The sequence below is a fragment of the Myotis lucifugus genome, unplaced genomic scaffold, assembly GCF_000147115.1.
Source record: "Myotis lucifugus unplaced genomic scaffold, Myoluc2.0 scaffold_1, whole genome shotgun sequence".
Classification (NCBI taxonomy): domain Eukaryota; kingdom Metazoa; phylum Chordata; class Mammalia; order Chiroptera; family Vespertilionidae; genus Myotis; species Myotis lucifugus.
In genome coordinates, this window is record NW_005871049.1 from 23,894,480 (window position 1) to 23,907,308 (window position 12,829).

The following is a 12,829-nucleotide window of genomic DNA, read 5'->3' on the forward strand; positions in this document are numbered from 1 at the left end:
CTCCTCTCTCCCTCCTCCCTTCTCTACATCCCTTCTTACCTTTTTTGTCTCTCATGCCATATTACACAAAAGAAAGTAAATGTTGGGCAGGTACATATGAAGAGGGAAAACATTTGGTTTATTAAGCTTTCAAAAGACCAGCTGGAGAAGCTAAAACATTGAAGCAGTAGAATACTAATTATATAACTTCTGCACAATGTGTTCGGGTTTCTGTTTATTTATTTTCATTATGCTAATAAATTCATTGATATTTCACAATACTTTGTAATTGGAATTTAATTTTAATACCTAACTTGCATTTAAATTATATCACCTGTGGAAATGAGATGCTTCAAAAAATGAAAAATTTTCAAGTTACTCATTTTAATTTAAGCAAAGTTGAAGGTAGCCATACTTAAAGCTGGGTGACATAGTTGGACTATTCTGAACCAAAGAAGGATAGTATTCTTTAACTGGCAAAATAAGTCATTTGCAATTATTGATGTATATTTGATTGCTAATACAATATTTATTTTGAGTATTTCAAAATGCACAATTTATAAAAAATATTTACTAAAAGTAGAAATAACAATGACCTATTTTTAAAATTGCATTGATAACAATTTAAAAATAAATGGAAAATTTTCATAGATATATATGACATTTTTCTTGTGGAAACATTTTTGTTGTCATTGTTATTTCTCTAACCAATTTATCTGACTTTCAAATTTTTGAATATAGTTTGTATTTACTTTTTCTTCCCTATATGATTGCAATCTAGCCCCAGTGGCTGCAATTGACTTTTTAAATCAACTTATTAATTCTATAGGCAAACATACTTAAACCATTATACAACCTCTGCTTTAGCACCATGCACACTGATTCTACAAATGGATCCAATTCTTATAAGAAAATGTCATATTTTATCTACAACTATAATATTACTCTATACATTCTATGAAAATGATTAATAATATTGTCTATCAGTATAGTTTGTTAAAATACCATCTGTGATCTTTCTTCGTGGAAAAGAGAACATGGAGATATTCTAAAAGATTGATGTCAGCTCACAGTATCGACATGGGCATTCTTGGCCCTTTCAACCAAACATAGGCAATTCAATATTATAGTCATGTTTGCCTTTCATTGGAGTGGATGCTGAAACAAAGAAGGAGTGGAATAGTTGGTGCTGTTTTATACATGGGGATATAAGAGGCAGTGAAGCACGTGCTTGTGAATATTTCCTCTTGACATGTTGCTTAGAATGTATAGGAATCCCAAAATGAAGCTCTTCCTCATCTTTACACAAAGTGCTTTGTTTATCCTCCAAGTGTCTCATCTTTTTATTCCTCCTCACTACGTTTAAAATATTCTGTCAATTTCATATTGTATCATCATGAATTCACTGAATCAAATTGGGGCCAGGTATTCTAATTTCATTTTCAGTTTGCTCTCTGTCTTTGGAGCTATTGCTGAGCATCTTAGCTGTTCAGTAGGACATAAAGGGCATAAACAACCTTTTCTGTCTTGTACCAGAAGAGATCATTATAAACTTTTTTATTAGGGCACAAAAATTTGTGCACACGGTTGGGGGGGGGGGGAACCCTCAGCCCGGCCTGTGCCCTCTTGCAGTCTGGGACCCCTCGGGGGATGTCCACCTGCTGGCTTAGGCCTGCTCCCCAGGGGATCGGGCCTAAGCTTGCAGTCAGACATCCCTCTGGCAGCCCGGGAGCCCTCGGGGAATGTCCACTTGCCAGTGGGGAGCAGGCCTAAGCTGTAGTCAGACATCCTTAGCACTGCTGAGGAGATGGGAGAGGCTCCCGCCCCCACCGCTGTGCTGGCAGCCGTCAGCCTGGCTTGTAGCTGAGCAGAGCTCCCCCTGTGGGAGCTCACTGACCACCAGGGGGCATCTCCTGCATTGAGCGTCTGCCCCCTGGTGGTCAGTGTGTGTCTTAGTGACCAGTCATTCCCAGTCGTTTTGCTGTTAGGGTCAATTTGCATATTACCCTTTTATTATATAGGATTATTATATAGGATAGAGGCCTGGTGCATGGGAGGGGGCCGGCTGGTTTGCCCTGAAGGGTGTCCCGGATCAGGGTGGGGGTCCCTCTGGAGTGCCTGGCCAGCCTGAGTAAGGGGCTGAGGGCTGTTTTCAGGCTGGCCACACCCCCTTCAGGGTGGGGGTCCCCACTGGGGTGCCTGGCCAGTCTGGGTGAGGGGCTGAGGGCCGTTTTCAGGCTGGCCAGAGTCCCTTCAGGGTGGGGGAGTCCCGCTGGGGTTCCTGGCCATCCTGGGTGAGGAACTGATGGCCATTTTCAGGTTGGCCATGCCCCCTGGCGACCCAAGCTCCCAGCCTCTCCTTTTTTTCTTTTTCTCTTTTTTTCTTTTTCCTGGGATTTATTTATCTTCTATAATTGAAACTTTGTAGCCTTGAGGGGAGCCCAGGTCCGGCCAGGGCTGGTGGGAAGCTTGGCTTCCTCCATCACCGAGGGCAATCCAAGCCTCCTGCCTGCTCCAGCTCCATGGCCGCCGCCATCTTAGTTGGATTAATTTGCATATGGGCTCCTGATTGGCTGGTGGGCATGGCTTGTGGGTGTGGCTTGATCATAGCAGAGGGACGGTTAATTTGCATGTTTCTCTTTTATTATATAGGATAAAATGTCAGTTAAGTCACCTGTAATATACTGAAGTGTTTGGATATTTTCAAACTGTATAGAAATTTATATAAATTCTTTCACATGATCTGAATATTGGCACAAATGACATTAGGAGTACTCCCAATTAAATTATAGTTGAAAGAATTTTTAGAAAGGTACACAATTTATACAGTATTTGTGTGGTCTTTCCATTACACAAACTTAGTTTCCTTATAGTTATATTTCCTTATAGTTAGTTTTTTAATGTTCAGCCTTTAAGTTTACTTATTTAATTTTTTTTTCCAGGAAATGTACTCAAGAAGATTTCTGAGAGAATATACTCAGTTGTCCTGCTGTGATTAAACAAGACACGGCTGTATTTTGTAAGTTCACCTATTTTTATCTAAATAAAGAAGACTTTCTGCTGCAGAGAACTACTTTTTTTTCCCATTTGGAATTAAAGCAAACTTTTACTTTAATGGAAGACTTAAATGTTTTCATTTTTTTCAAGCTTCCTTTACCTAAATTTTATTTAATTTCAATAAATAGTGAAAAGCAGTTTTTTTTTTTTAATGAACTTTGTTTCCTTCTACCTATTAGCCAATGTTTTAATGACTTGAGATAAGAACTTTATCAGTTGATGAGCTAGTTAAAGGGGCAGTGCTGTCAGTATTACTGATTTTGCTTGGATAAATATATTGGTAATTATACTCCATTTCAGTGAGCAAATATATTCAGTTTTATCTATAGTAACTACCATATGTGGTCTCATGAAGGTTACTGACTACTGACTATTTTTAGGAAATATATTGATTTTATCTTATTACTAATACTTGGATTTTACATTCATGAATTTATAAGATTAATTTTGATGAGATTGACTTTGATGTACTGGAATCTCATACTCATTTATTTCACATGACACAAAGCAAAAAACAAAGGCTGCTGTCTAGAGTTGTGAATGACATTACATTGAATGTTTCCCGAACCTTCAAATTTATAACCCCTCTGATTATCTCAAAGTTGAGAAATTTTGCTATTTCAGTTTTTAAAGCATAGTGTAAAGCAAATAGATTTCCTCCTCTTTTACAAGATGCCTTCTGGTATGGAGATAAAATAGTCTCTTTGACTCTAATTAGACTTCTATGCCAGACCCAGTAGATTGAGAGAATGGAATACATATCACTTATTTTGACATTAGCAACTTTAAAAAATATTTTATTGCACATTCTCTCTCCCTCTCTCTCTCTCTCTCTCTCTCTCTCTCTCTCTCTCTTTCCTTTTTACTTTTATTTCAGGCAGACTACTTCCACTAAGCAAGAGGAAAAAAATTCTGCTACCCCCCCCCCCCATAATAAGTGGGTGGGAGATTAACTAGATGAAAAAAATATACCTGTAGATCCGTAATTAGTGGCACGGTAGCCATTCTAAGTGCTCTTTACCAGAAGTGTTTTGTTACTATAGTATTTTTTTTAACAATTTAATTAGTGCTGAGTATAATAACATGAAGAGAATACTTAAAGGTTACAGCAGATCTTAGAAATCTGTATAGTAATTTGGAGTGCATAAATCAGATATAAAAAATCTTGAAATTGGTGGAAAATCACTTACAAAGAATGAGGAAATTTTATAAAGACAAATATTAACATATCTCAAGAAGGAGAAACAAAGATTATGTAGGAGATTAACAAAAACCATCTTAAATTTAAACTATGTTACAACAATTACATTTCCCAAATTATCCATTTATATTATTATTTATCTTCATGGAAACTATGGAGTTTTACATCTAAAATATTTTATTTAATAAAAGTTATCAGTTTTCTATTCTTTCTTATTAAATAAGGATTTCTCTACATAAATTCCAATTTTTGATCATTGAATAACACCAGCATTAAATTGACTTTCTACAATTTTATATTAACAGAAAATATTATTGAACATTTACAATGTACTAAACCTTATGAATGAAAAATAAAAAAAAGAAATTTGCTGTGCAATTTTATCAGTGGTGAATATACATTTTCTATCAGTATTTCACAGTATTCTTTTTCTCCATTACTACTATATCAGTTCCTCAGGTCTAAGCAATCCAAGTTGGGAATCATAGAGGTATTATTAGGATTTAGACTCTTGTTGAGTATGCTGAACACTTATGGTCCATTCAGCTAATGAGAAATCTGGAATACAAGGAGGAGGTGCAGGAGAGAAATACCATTTGTGATTAAAATTTCTTGGTAATAGTGTCCCTGATAAAAATTTAAAAAAAGTAGAAAAAGTCCATATGAAGAAGAAAACGGAAATTACTGAATATCATTCTTCACAAATAAAAGTGACTAATAATTTTGTAGTGACTGAAAAAAACCTGAAGTATAATAAACCTGCACTGTTACCAGTAAAGACTTTTATGCTGTGAGAATTTATATGCAGTAGAATAACTACAGATAGAACTTTGAAAATCCCTTATTTTGAAAGATTTTTTGAAAACAAAACTGATCCTATCTTGCAGGGACTACCTGAGGGAAAAAAGTGCTCATTCACCAACATGAAATCTTTTAAATCCAGTCACTATTTTACATTCTGTCTTAGGTCATTAGCTTCAATCAACATTGGTTTGCTTTCCTGAGACCATACAGAGGAGGAAGTTAACTGGGTTAGCAAACATTTGCTCAGCTATGGTCCCAGTTGCATAACTGTCCAGTGCCTAATGGAGAATTAGTACCGTTTTCTCTACGGGTGTAAAGCCATGATCAAAGTAGACCCTCTGTGTTTGGAGTGAGAACACCCTGAGAGCTACACTATGTCATCTGGCTGGAATTCATCTAAGTAAGTGTTTCAATGAGCACATTAAAAAAAAAATCACAGCTATCTTTTTGCTGTCCATTATTGATACTCCCTTAAGAAGGGATTATACTTCACACACCTTTCAGTGAGGTTATTTTTCTGGCATTTTGACAATGAATGATTTCAGCCTAGAAATCATGTTATCTTCTGGCTTATGATACTAGTTTTTTTAATAGTCTTTCTTTTCCCATGAACTCAGTAGAGATGAAATCAGCTTTATATTTTTCCACATTTTTTTCCTTTTTTTAAATTTAAGGAATTTAATCAAATGAATATTTGTGATAAGAGTTGTGGGGAATAAAAGAAAATTGTAGCCGAACCGGTTTGGCTCAGTGGATGGAGCGTCGGCCTGCGGACTCAGGGGTCCCGGGTTCGATTCCGGTCAAGGGCATGTACCTTGGTTGCGGGCGCATCCCCACTCGGGGGTGTGCAGGAGGCAGCTGATCGATGTCTCTCTCTCATCGATGTTTCTAGCTCTCTATCCCTCTCCCTTCTTCTCTGTAAAAAATCAATAAAATATATTAAAAAAAAAAGAAAATTGTAAAATACCACTGTTTCTAAATGCTATAATCTCATTGTGGAAGATTATTTATATAAAATTAAATATAGGATTAATGACAATAAAAATGCCAACTATATTATAATTCTCTGACCTCCCACATCCATCTTAGTCTATTCTTTGTATACTATGTATATATATAGTCACAGAGATGTGTGGGGGGCACACAAGGAATGAATGAAATGCTATAGTTATTCAGATAATCAGTGTAAATTACAATTAAGAAATTAAATATAGGTAAAACTTAGATGGATACTAAAGGACTGATATCATAGATAGGACAAAGTCAGGCTTGATGGCTTGATGTGATAATACATTCCAGCTTTATAGGTATTGGAAAAAGAACCTTCCATGCTTTGTTTGTCTTCCATGGTTGTTTCTTGTATCAGCCTTTGGTAAACACCTTGAACAAAACTTAAATGCAATTATACAAGGAAACAAATTATGGCAGCTTTCTGACTATTTATTTATTTCTCAGTGCTCTTATTTTGAGATGTGAGGAAATACTTTTATAGGTACGCATTTAAATGACAGACATGATCACAGATAAAAGTGAAGACAGTCTAACCAGAAAGCTTTAACACCTGTCAGCTGTTCAACCTGACGTTCTGAATATGACATGCTTGCAGGACTGAAAGAAATGATAATTTCTCCTTCAACGGAATCCACACCAACCTCCTTATAATCCCTCTCAAGGGTGGCCATGTCCTCACGGGCCTGAGAACACTCTCCTTCCTTCGTGCCCTCACCCACATAACAGGGAACAAAGGCACATTTAGCAAACATTAGGTCAAACTTGTGGTCCAGGCGAGCCCAGGCCTCAGCAGTAGCTGTGATGTCGCTCAGCATGCACACAGCTCGCTGTACTTTGGCCAGGTCTCCAACAGGGACCACAATGGGAGGCTGGTAATTAATATCAATTTTGAAGCCAGTGGGGCACCAGTCTACAAACTGGATGCTGGCCTTGGTTTTGAGGGTGGCAGTGGAAGCACTGACATCTTTGGGAACCATGTCACCACGGTACATCAGGCAGCAAGCCATGTACTTATCATGGCGAGGGTCACATTTCACCATCTTGCTGGCTGGCTGAAAGCATTGGTGACCTCTGCTGCAGAAAGATGTTCATTGTAGGCTTTCTCAGCAGAGATGACAGGGGCATATGTGGCCAGAGGGAAGTGGATGCAGAGATAGGCACATGGTTGGTTTGGAATTCAGTCAGATCAACATTCAGGGCTCCATCAAACCTGAGGGAAGCAGTGATGGAGGACACAATAGGGCTAATCTGAGTGTTCCATGGTGGTGTGGGTGGTAAGAATGAAGTTGTAGGGCTCAACTACAGCTCTGGAAACCTGGGTGGATGGGTAAATGAAGAACTTCAGCTTGGAATTCTTGCCATAAATCGACAGATATATTTCACCAGCAGGGAGGTGAATATAGAGCCAGTTCCCCCACCAAAACTGTGGGAAAACAAGAAGATCTGAAGACCTGTGCACCTGTCAGCCAGTTTCCGAATTTGGTCCAAGACGAGGTCAATGATCTCCTTGACAATGATGTAGTGCCTGTGGGCATAGTTATTGGCAGCACTTCCTTTGATGAGCTCCTTAGGAAGGAACTCTAAATGCTTAAAAAACTGCTAAAAGGATACCTAAAAGTTTTGTGTCTTTGTCTTAAAGATTTTGACCAAAGATCTTGAAGATATTCTATATATTACCAACACAGTGAAACTGTTTCACTCTTGATGAGTTTAATTGATTGAAATTCAATTGTGATCAGTCTGCTAAGTAAACAAGGTTTCCTAAGTAGTGATGGAAAATGTGTGTGCATTTTTCTTTTAAATTTATGTTTTATAATAGGGAGTTATGGAAGTTTGTTATTTGGAGGAAAGTTCTTAACACCTGTAAATGAAAAATAAGTTGATGTGTAACATAAGTACAAATGTTTAAGTGTAAAAATTATAACTCTCTAAAAGGAAAATTCAGTTTCCTTTTAGTTAGAGATTCTTTTATAGAATAGAGATTAATATAGTGAGCACCAGTTTCCAAAAGAACAAAAATGTATCTATTCTTTCTTCTTGTGAGCTGCAGCAATGTTCCTTGATGATTTAGCAGAGAGATAGCCATTCCTTCTTCTTTGTTCATAATGACTATCAATTACATCGATGGACATCCATAATCCAAAATATAGCAAATTACAAGCATTAGGTTCTCCATTTTTATTGTTTTTACATATATATAACACATTCTTGATATAACTTCAGAAACAATATTGACAAAATTTATATTTGAGTAATTTATTTAAGAAAAATTTTAAAAGTGTAACAAACTCTAATTTGTTTTTCCTGCATAATTAATAGCTGTGACTTTCTATTTCATTTGTCTTAACATTCACATTAATGGATTCACCTTTTGTCCTGCTCTGAACTTGATACTGGGAAAGGTTTTATGCATCATTGCTTCTTAATATGCCTCAGGAAATTGGTCCTATTACAGTAGCTTATACAATACTTACCTGAGAAAATGAGAGACACCTTTTCAAGAAATAACACTTATCTCAAACTGATTTTGTTTCAGTGAGGTCGTTATCAACATGGAAGATGTTTTGACAAATATATACATTTACAAAAATTTAAAACAGTATTTTATGGATGGACAGACTTGATTGATTGTATTGATTGTATTTGGTTGGATAGAGTATGAAAGTCAGACTTTTATTTATGCTGCCAAGACTACTGGCTTTAAACTTTCTGCTATATTTTGAAGAGACAGTGAATCAAAGCATTGCACCTCACCATCCGCTATCCCAGATAACTTGTTCTCTGAAATTTAAGGGAAATTTGCTAATAGAGGTCTTTCTCAAGCTTATAATTACAGATGATTACTGTGGAGAAGGACATTTAACAGGATATTATCTTTCATTAAGATTTTAACCTGCAAACAAACGCACTTAAGAGAAAAGAATGAGCTAACATACTAATAAAAGGGTAATACGCTAATTAGACCAGACATCTTCCGGTCGTCCTTCCAGACAAAGCCATGGTGGCGGGGGCTGAGGCAGAGGCGGTTAGGGGTGATCAGGCCGGCAGGGGAGGGCAGTTAGGGGTGAGCAGGCCAGTAGGCAGAGTGGTTAGGGGTGATCAAGCAGGCAGGAAGGCAAGTGGTTAGGAGCCAGCAGTCCTGGATTGCGAGGGGGATGTCGGACTGCTGGTTCCATGCCCTTGACCAGGAATCAAACCCTTGATCCTTTGGTGTGAGAACTGACACTCTAACCACTGAGCCACTGGCCAGGGCAGCAATTATATTATTTTTAACCAGAATTTGAAACATTGATATAGTGGTCTCAGATACAAGAGATAACATTATGCCCTGGTATTTCCAACTGAACCAAAAGTTATTTTTGTCCTTTAGGACTAATGACTAAAAAATAATGATGTTAGCCTTTAATAATATTATAAATTTCAAGATTTAAAATGATCCAGCAAAATATTATTTTGGAAATTGTATTTCCAGAAGTCATATCATTTATTTTTCATCGCCTTTTCCTTTTTAGTTTTTTTTTATTAACCTAAGTCATCAATTCCTTATGATAATTAAATAACTTGTCCCCATACAAATATTTTATAGAACTCATAAACCCCAGGATGGCAAGATTTAATTTTTTCATAATTTAATCTTTATCTTGGTTTAATTGTATTTTTATCTCCCTCCTATCTAGAGAAGTTGTGAGAAATACACAATCATAATTATCTTTCATGATAAAAGTGATTTCCATGCACCAAGACTGACTTCAGAATTACACTACCAAATTGTTGCAGGTATGTGGAAAAAAACTCAACTGGCATTTGCCTTTGCGAACTCTGTAATAGCTATACTTTCCTTCAGGTGTCCAAAGAGTTGTATTCTTGATAACTATACACTACTTCTCATGCACAAAAACTCTTAAATTACAGTATTCTTTCTTAAGCCTGTGCTTTAATGTCATTGGGAATTGAGCAAATGACAATAAGGTATGTTTCAAAGAGAAAGTGCTAAATATAATATATAAAAAAGGGAAAGTTCTATTGTCAAGAATATCATATTTTCCTACCATTAGCTTCATTATGGCACACATGGTTTTGAAAGGGCTGAAAATCACTTTTTATGTAAAAGAAAATTTAACTTGATCTAAACCTTTCCAATTTATTGCCTCTAAAAAGCTCATAAAACTAATATCTTTGGTTTTTCTAGGGATTTTAAATAAATTAGAAAAGTGTATCTTATATTTATATGAAGACCTATATAAATAGAATTGTAAAATACAAATTTTGCTATAATTCAAATAATAGGTCCACTACATGGAAAACATTTTTAAAAAGTATTTTAATTTGTTTTTCCCCATCACCTTTTATCCCTTCTAAGCCCTCTTCCACCTCCACCCACCCCTCCATCCCCACAATTACCACAGTGTTGCCCATGCCCACGCGTTCTCTAGAAAACATTTCTATTGCTGGAAAAACAATTCTGTATTTTTGGATTTGTCAAATTAGACTGTGTAGGTGAAAGAAATAAAATAAATGGAAAAACAGAGAGAAAACTTATTAAATAGTTCATAGGTTAAGATTTGCAATTAAGCAATAGAAGGTAGCAAGTGTCAGCATAAGAGAGATTTCTTTGGGCTTTGTGGATTTAATAAGTGAATTCCTTCAGGAAAATATGAGTAAATGACCATCATTTTATTAGTTAAAAAAATCCTTGCCCCGACGGCGTGGCTCAGTGGTTGAGTGTCAACCTACGAACCAGGAAGTTAGGGTTTGATTCCCTGTCAGGGCACATGCCAGGTTATGGGCTTGATCCCCAGTGTGGGGTGTGCAGGAGGCATCCGATCAATGATTCTCTTTCATCACTGATGTTTCTATCTCTCCCTCTCCCTTCCTCTCTGAAATCAATAACAAACTTAAGAAAAATCCTCATCAACGTTTCAACTCACACAGAAGCGTTGTTTCAGTTTATATGTTTTGATAAAGTAGTCAGTGAGGTTTGTTTCTTTGACAATAATTATGGTTCAAACAATATGGCTGAGGAAGCTGTATCTTTAAAAGCCACGAAATGCAAACATATGTCTCCCAGTGAAAACACTAGTAAAATGTTGTTCACTTTGCAATACTTCTTACCTGAATTTTGGAAGTTTGCAAAACTATAATTCCTATAAAACACTAAAATAGCAAATGATAAGCACTTAATTTTTGAGGTTGGAAAATTCAGAATTTATGTAAAATACTATCTTAGAATAGCAAATAATAATTGCTTATTTTACTAACCTTATGCAAGAGCAATTACATTTATATAATTAAATTAAGAAGTATTTTTATCTAAAGTATGAAAATTCTTATCCTTTCCTTATTTAAAAACCCTATCTGCAGTGTAAATCTCACTCAATTTAATTCACCAAATAGTTATTGCATACATTTAAGTCCAAGAAATGAATTAGTACAATTGGGTGAAATAATATATAATAATCCATGATCTCATATTGTACATAAATTGTAATAAATTACAGTTACTAAATCAGGGTTAACATATCTAAAACCGAAAGCCTTTATTCTAGAAAATTTAGTAGGGGAGAAAACATAATTACAACTTTACTTATTAACTGTATGACTAGAATAATTTTCTCATTTTTATGACCCTTAGTTTCTTCATCTATGAAATGTCATAAATCACAATTCCTTAAAGAAATAATGATGATGCAATGAGATAAACATACCAAAGTATCTAAAATAGTCCTTTGTAATTGATAAATGCTCAATGATTTTTTAGAGGCCCCTAAAGTTAGAGATCTTTCACTGTGTGAGGCTAATGGACAATATATCCCAGAAACTGAAATAGGTTTTTAATAAAAACCCCAAATCATATCCCTAGGTTAAAATAATCTAAAAGAAGTATGGCTAGTGGAAATAGAAAGTAAATGTACTGCAATGATTTCTACATTTGCCTCTATTTTTGTGCCTTAGGGTTTTTATTGAGGTATTGAAAATTATGTTTTGGGGTCCTTTTAGGTCTATTGTTCTGTGAAAGTGTGGAATCAGATTTTTAAAAATGTGATTGAAACAGAATTGGGTGGTGCTAGAATTTAACATTTAGGCCACCAAAAACATTCCTCAAAGATCTAACCAAGAACCTATCTATACTAGACTATTGGATGTGTCATACATTTGGGGCAGATGCTGTGAAATGTACTATTTTATTTCACTTAAAACAACAACAGTATACACTTTTGGAGTAATCTTTTTGCCTATTAAATCTGTACTGTTTTCTACAGAAGAGGAAGGTATTACCTTTGTCTAGCTGTTGTCCCTTCCCTCATGCCCTTGGTACCAATTCTATGTTGCCCCTTTATGAGTCAGGAATAGAGCCATCACTCCAGCACATACCCCTAAAGCACCCCTTTAGAAAACATGTGACAAGATAAATCGTTACTATAAAAATTTAATTTTGGCCCTGACCAGTTTGGCTCAGTGGATGGAGCGTCGGCCTGCGGACTGAAGGGTCCCAGGTTCGATTCCGGTCAAGGGCATGTACCTTGGTTGCGGGCACATCCCCAGTAGGGGGTGTGCAAGAGGCAGCTGATTGATATTTCTCTCTCATCGATGTTTCTAACTCTCTATCCCTCTCCCTTTCTCTCTGTAAAAAATAAAAAAAAAATAATTTTGTATAACAATGGTCCAAGAGAAATCCAGCTGATTATAAAACAAAACAAAACTTTTGGCAACTTTAAATTCCTTCTACATCCAACCTCATCTGATTCTGTTTCCCACTCCATAGAGGTCATAGTTAAG

General features: G+C 36.1%; 1 protein-coding gene and 1 pseudogene across 1 annotated transcript in view; one reads left to right on the forward strand and one right to left on the reverse strand.

Annotated features, from left to right (window-relative positions):
* Window positions 1-2,918: 2,918 nt before the first annotated feature.
* The window catches only part of MARCH1 (membrane associated ring-CH-type finger 1), a 399,528-nt gene continuing 389,617 nt past the window's right edge, over window positions 2,919-12,829 (forward strand). The window contains exon 1 of the mRNA XM_006081832.3: window positions 2,919-2,998. The gene's annotated coding sequence lies outside the window, so the exon portion shown is untranslated. The remainder of the gene's footprint in view (window positions 2,999-12,829) is intronic.
* LOC102440433 overlaps window positions 6,559-12,829 on the reverse strand; it is a 9,539-nt pseudogene continuing 3,268 nt past the window's right edge.